Below are 7,548 nucleotides of genomic sequence, written 5' to 3' on the forward strand. Positions count from 1 at the left end.
AATTTCAATTCCGTCTTCCTTCCTTCCTGGATCCCCTATCTAACTAGGGGAATATGGCTTCTGCTCCCTTTATGGGTCAATTTGCCAGAGGTTTTCTTTCTGCCTAGATTTGTCTGACTCTAGGCCATCCTCAGGCAGGCCTTTTGGTGCCTCGGTATACAAATCAATTGGTTGTCTTGTGTGGTTTCTGAGGTTTGCTTACTCCTTTATATGGACAGTGCGTACGGTGCTGAGCGTTAGAAAGCAAAATGGGTCCAGGAACCTTATTTACAAACAATAAAGGAAAGGCATTTAAGATCAGTTGTCTACAATCATACTATCTTAATCCCTAGATCTCTACTCAATTCTTATTCTAGATCAAATAGATATTTCATAAAGATTTATGTATTTATTTAGTCGGTTGATTAACATGTTTGTTGGGCTCTCAATCAAACTAATAAAACCCATCGGGGATGATACATCCCCACTCTGCAGGTCTCTATAAAGGTCAAAGACTCCATCATAGTTGATAGGGCATTGGAAAAATATGTGATTCAAGCCCTCGATTGCTGCGCATTCACAAAATGGGGAATCTGTCACCCCAATTCTGAACATTGAGGTTTCTCTCTAATTTTGCCCATTGATCCACTTTTTCATTCCCGTTTATTTTGGAATGGCTTGGTATCCAAGCCAAAGAAATATCAAATCCTGCATCTCTTGCTTCAATTAAGTCTTTCTGTTTTTGAAGTGATATGATCATTTTTAGGGTTTATTGGTATTGTTATCCAATTTTTGTATGGCACTCTTGGAGCCGGTGAGAATTAAGGCCTTCTTGATATTCTTATATGAGATATGTTTTTGGGCCAGTATGGCAACACCACTGTGTCCATTTTCCCGATCATTCCTGATAATATTGTATCCCTTAATGTAAATGTTTTTATTATTTTTAATCCATGTTTCATTCAGTGCTATTATTTGTGGTGTACTTACTAGGCTCCAAATATTCCATTGCAAAATTTTGAAGTCTTTGTGTTCAGTCATTTTTGAATTGAATGAGACAAAGTCTCATGATTTCCTGGTTTCTCTTCTTTGAGAACATCCATACATCATTTACTATTTAGTTAGAATTCGCTATCTGATCCCATTCATCTTGCATTTCCTGACTGTTTATAATACTTGGCATTAATGTTTTGACAATAAGCTGAATTCTGTTATTAGGAATTTCCTTAAAAAAATATGTCCTCTTTTGTAGAGAACGTTCTGTTTTGTTGTCGATGATCTGCACTAGCTGGCAAAGTCTGTTGGGTTAAGGGTGTATAGTTTGTCTTCTTGTATTAATGGGTTCTACTTGAGTTCTTGGGTTTTTTCTCTCTTTATATGGTGGGCTTCTCCCATTGGGGTTTAGAAGTGCTTCATTATGTTTCGTTACTTTTATTATAAGGCTGTGCATCTTGGGTGTTTCGTTTCTTAGCTTGATTTCTAACAACTTGATCATATGTTCTTTTAAATCCCGGCTGCTGCTCTACTACCTCCCTTCTATGCGTTATGGATATTCTATTAGTTTCCTGTTGTCTCGATGGAAGGGGAGGGTGTTCTCTTGGGTTATACTGGAAGTCTCTTTCATTGGTGTATTGCTTAGGGCACTTATCGTTCCGTCTTCCTCGACAGTTGACCCATCGACAGTCCATGCATCTCATTCAACTCACTATAAACAGAAGACAAATTGGGCATGTCCCATTCTATGTAACAGATAGATGGTGTATAAAATAAATATAGTAAGTAAGTATCTGACGTATTTTTGCAGTAAAATGTTGCGTTTTTCAAAAGAAAATAATAGGTTTCAAATATTTTTTACTGCTTATTACAGCAAAAAAATTGTTTTGGTTTACAACCCCATATACAGGGAGATCCATTTAAAATAAGCAAGTTAGGCATCTACTTCCGGTATAACAGGAAGTCATAACATTGAAAATAATTTAGTTGGATTGGCCATGCTAACTTTACTATGTTTGAAAACTTTTCTATCGATACTTTTTCTTATATTGATCGATGTCTTGGGGGTTGGTTGTTGTGGGACACTCTGTATTTGTTATCAGTGACGTCACGAAAGACGTTTTGGTTCAGTGTTTGCGGTTTTATCGTGCTTTAGGGTGATTATCAAGTGTTGTTTTGCTTTTTTCTCGATTATTATTTTTTTGATAGGAAGATAGTAATATGGCGCTCGAAGCCTGGCTAAAGAATCCTCCTCTTTGGGTTCAGTACTTTTGTTTTAATCTCTTTTAGAGGCTAAATTAATGAATTTATTGAGTGGATTAAACCAGGATTTCACGGGCTATACAGTGATCATAACTACACCTCTGTAACTGTCGAAATGACAGAACTACGACCTTTCAAATTTAAAATAACAAAGTTAAGGTTTTTCATGCAAAACTTCCAAATTATTGTTAGTATTTGCTATAAATCTCTAACCGGGGAATTAAAAAGGATTTCACGGGCTACACAGCAAGGGCGTCGCCAATGGAGAGCAGGTAGGGGCAGCTGCCCCCCCCCCACCCCTTAGAAATTCAAAAAAGTAATATCAATGAAAATGTACAGGATTTTCATAATAAAATAGTCAACAATTGATATAATCATGAAATAGGTCTCACTGAAAGAGTTTCTTGCAATTTTAAATAAAATATCATTTTCCCATCTTCCATTCCATAACAACATGCCCCCGCCTAGGTCATAGGCTGGCGACGCTCTTGCTACACAGTGGTCAAAACTAAACCATTGTACCTTTCAAAATGACGGAACTACGAGCTGTCAAAGTTAATATAGCAATTTAACGTTCATACGATATCTGTATCTGTAGAGTGGGGAGGGTGAGTGTAGACCCACAGCACTTAGGCCACATGTGACTCATTGTACATCCTCCCGAGTTGTCCGAGGTTTTAAGCCCGATAAACTTTTTTTTCCTGGTGAAAAGGACCATCTCACTTTTGTCGGGGTTGATCGACAATGAGTGTTCCTTACACCATGTTTTTATTAATTTGAGCCCATCCTGCGCTCTATCGCACAGTGTGTTCACAAATTTTCCGGTCAGCAAGATAACTATGTCATCTGCGTATGCAATCGTGTAGAATCCATTATTGTTGAGGTGATTAATTAGGGTATCCAGAACTATGTTCCAAATATGGGGTGATAAGACCCCTCCTTGTGGACATCCCTTCATGACCAGTGCTCTCACTGTGATGTCTTCTACATTGATACTTATTGCTCTACTGGAGAGCATCTTAAGTGTCCATTCTCCTACTACCAGGGGTACATTCCTGGAGTTAAGTTGCTGGGTAATTGTCGGAAAGGTTGTTTTATCAAACGCTCCCTCGATATCTATGAATATACCCAGAGTGGATTCTTTATTGTCCAATGGACTTTCGATTCTGCCAACCATTTGGTGAAGGGCCGAATCAGTGGACCTACCCGGAGTATATGCATGCTGATTTGGGTGAAGTAGGTTGTAAACCAGCACCTCAACTCTTATATACCGCTCACAAAGCCTCCCCATTGTTTTTAAGAAGAACGATGTGAGACTAATTGGTCGGAATGCTTTTGGTATGATGTAATCCATCCTACCTGGTTTGGGTATAAATACCACTCGAACTTCTCTCCACTTACTGGGAATATACTTCAGAGCTAAAGAGGCTCAGAATACTCCAACCAGGTGCGGCATAAGAATGTCCCCATTGAAGTAGGGCTGGTCTTATACCGTCAGGTCCTGGTGACTTGAAGGGGGAAAAGCCGGATATGGCCCACCTTAATTTGTCCTCATCAATTACTGCACTAGCACATTGCCAGTCGTATTCTGAAGGTGTTGTTGGTACTGCCGTCCAGTTCGTCGTTCCAGGAAAGACAGAACCTGGGAAGTGAGTTTCCATATGAATCTCAGCGCTCTCTTGGAGGATGCCGATACTCTTTTGATGGTTATTTAGGAGTGCTTTCTGTAGCCTAGATACTCGTGGGAAGTCTTCGACTGCCTCACTCAATCATACGATAACTCTTTAACTATTAAACTAAACTAACTTAAGACTAAAAGTCGAATATCTCAGAAACAGTTAGAGTTACCCGTTTACAACTGTCAAGAGAGCATTGGTTTCAAACTTAACTGTTTTTTTTTTCGTACACCCTGTATGTGTTCAATCGTGTTGCGGTTAGCGAGAAGTGAAATAGCAGTTTAAAGCGAACATTTTGAGCTTTTCACAGTCTCTGAAGTTCTAAAAATGGCTGAATTACGAAATTTCAATTCTCGGAAACGATTAGAGTTTTGCAAGAGATCAAAAATGTGCAGAATGACACACATTATTTTTCTTGTATAAATAACTTTTTGATATATTTAGAAATGCATTTGTTCAAAGAAACCCCCAGTATATTATGTGATAATATTAAAAACGTATTTGGAATCTGAATGTTTATATTTTTTTTCTTTTGCAGTCAAATAGCCACGTGACCAGACAATAGATGGACTCAAAAAACAACGAAAGGTTTCATCGCTCAAACAGTCCAGTAATCTGTAGTGATATATGCAATTTGTGACTTAGTATTATTTATTTTCAACGTAAGTTTAGGGCCTAGTTTTTCAATGTCCCTGTTAAGTTACTAAAAAGGTATTGATTTGATTTGATAAATTTTGTGGTACCTTTGTGAAACACTTATAAGGACATTTTATTTTCCCCTTTTTCTAACCGGGGTAAAGAAATTGTATAAATTTATTTAGGTCACAATTGTAAGTAAATGTACATGTTTTGTGAGTATAATTTGTATATTTGAATTTTTATTATAACAGGTAAGTTGAATCTCTGAATTCTTTCCATTGCCACGTCACTATTGTAAATCATGCCTTAACTTTCTATTTAGTAAACTCAGCATTGTGTTATTTCCTTATCTTTGTGATTTTTCTAACGGCTTATCTAGCTTCGTCCACTTAACATTTAGTAAATTTTTCGAGGTATTTTCTCTAAATGTATATTGTGAATAGCAGAATTATATCAAACCTATTTTATTATTAAATTTTGTTTGTCATTCTTGTTTTAATTTTGCGTAGATCGTTTTTTTTACGAAAAATAAAGGAATGTTACTTATACAGGGTTTCGGGAGAAAAGGGAAATATTTTAGGAATGCGTTCAGGAGGTTAAAATAAGATAAATGAACCTATATTGTTTAATCCGATTCTTAACCTTGCTGAAATAATCGGTCCTTAGGTTTTTTGTGACTGTTTTTCATTCTAAAAGAAATACAAACAAATAATTGTGGTCTGAACAACAAAACTAAACTAATTTAGAATATTTTCGAAAACACCTCTACCAACTTCAATACAAGCTGCAGGTCAGCTTGCGGGTCTCTCTTTGGAACCACGAAGGGCCAACCTGTCCGCCTCCTCGTTTCCCCTAACATCGGAGTGCCTTGGAACCCAAGTTAGACGTACCTTGGCCATCCGCGTGAGTGACAAGAGTGTTTTCTTACACTCCAGCACCAGCGCAGACGTCGTTGAATCAGCTTTTAAGGCAGCCATTGCTGCCTTGCTGTCCGTACAAATAAATATATTCTTCCGGCGTAGCGGTGAGTTTAAAATGAACTCTCCGCATCGGATGATCGCGAAGATTTCGGCTTGGAAGATGGTACAGTGGCAGCCTAGAGGGAAGCTAAGCCTCGTCCCCGAAGTCGCAACATACACACCTGCTCCTGCCCCCGTCACGGTTTTGGATCCATCTGTAAACCAGACGTCTCCATGCGACGGGATGATAGAATTTTGAGAGAATTCCCAGTCCTCCTTCTCGGGTACTACAAACTTTAGAGGTCCGCTTGACAGAAGCGTCGGAGGCACCCGATCTTGCTTCATCAACAGTTCCGGGCACCACGTTACATGTATTATGCAATTTAAACTTTTACCACTGTCCAAATTTCATTTAACAAATTTTCACAACTTAAATTACCTTTTTTATGGTCACGTGACTGTTTTTGACCAGTGACACTTTGCCTTTACAATGTTTCCAGCTTAAAAATTGCATTTTTATTCACGTGACGTATACAAAGTGTCCAGGATAAGGAGGGTCACTATGGGGATCTTGGAAACGGTTAAATATACAAATTTGGTTAAATGGGAGAAAAGTTGCATAATCGGGGCCTTAATATGTAAAATGTTTTTCCGTTTTTGAGATATTTTGAAAAAAGTGAATTTTTCGATTTAACATTTAATTTTGTTTGACGTTAATATTGGACCAAAACTTGTCGACAGAAACTTTTAAAACTCGTTAAAGTGGCACTATTAGTTATTTGTATACCTAGGCCGTGAAATGGTATTTTTTCGGTGGAAAGAAAGTTTGGCGTCCGAGGCCGTCTTACGGCCGAGGATAACAATCTTGAGGACGAAAAAATTGATGTGACGTTGATGTGACGTTCAATAATAGACTGACTCTTGTCAGAAATATTTTCCATTTTTTTATTTACCCAAAAATGAAATTGGGAGACGAAGATTGCTGTACTGATATGGATGGGTGTACTGCTGTAATTGGTGCACACAGTGGTCACATAGAGAAATCGTAACCAGCAAGCAATAATAAGCGTAGACGGTGACATAGTGATTGTTAATTTACTTTTTCCCTGTATTTTTTTTTTCGGACGTAGGGCCGTAAAAGTGCATTTTACGGCCGCTAAACTGTACGTGAAGTGAGTACTTCACGTCCGTTTGAACAAAAAAGTTATTTTTTGTAACATTTCGTCTTTGCGGTACCATCATCAACCTCATTTTTTTTTAAATGCGGTCATTGTTTTATAATATCAGATTCTGAAAGGCCTTTTTATTCCGAATTCAATGATGTGTGACACTTTATAGTTTAAATGCGTTTTACTCCGTTTTTTGATTTTAATAAAGAAACGTCCTATATTACTACGGATTTGAAAATTATTTTTTATTTTATTTTTAATTAAAAATTGCCTTTGCCAATAAATTTTTCAAGTTATTCGGAATAAAAAGGGCTTTCAAAATCTAACATAAAAACAGCAGGACCGTATTTAATAAAATAAAGTTGAGGATGGTTCCGCAAACAGGAAACGTCGGAATAGAAAACTGATAATGCCACTTTAAAGAGCTTTAAAAGATGCTGCGGAGAAGTGTCATAAGTTTTGGTGTAGGTCCAATATTAACGTCACAAAAAATAAAACGTAAAATTACAAAATTCAGTTTTTGCAAAATATCTCAAAAACCGAAAAAAAGCCGATGTTTTCTACATGTCATTTTATTAAGGACTATTTGCACCATCGTATTTTTAAGCTGATTTAGTTAAGTCTTGTTTTGACTGTGACATTTTGCAATCTGAACTGTCACATGCAAATGGAAACTGAAATGAAAATTCGTTGGAGCAATCGGCCATAAGACCATGATGAACTTTTCTCCCATTTAACCAAATCTGTAATTCTAACCGTTTTCCAGATCCCCATAGGGGCGCTGCTTATCCTGGACACACTATACAGAGTGCCCGGATTTAGTGTTTTTTGACAGGAAAACCCCATTTCTTGGCTAGATAGGAAAAAAAC

Source organism: Ips typographus, linkage group LG3 (assembly GCF_016097725.1).
Source record: "Ips typographus isolate SLU linkage group LG3, UJ_Ityp_2.0, whole genome shotgun sequence".
NCBI lineage: Eukaryota > Metazoa > Arthropoda > Insecta > Coleoptera > Curculionidae > Ips > Ips typographus.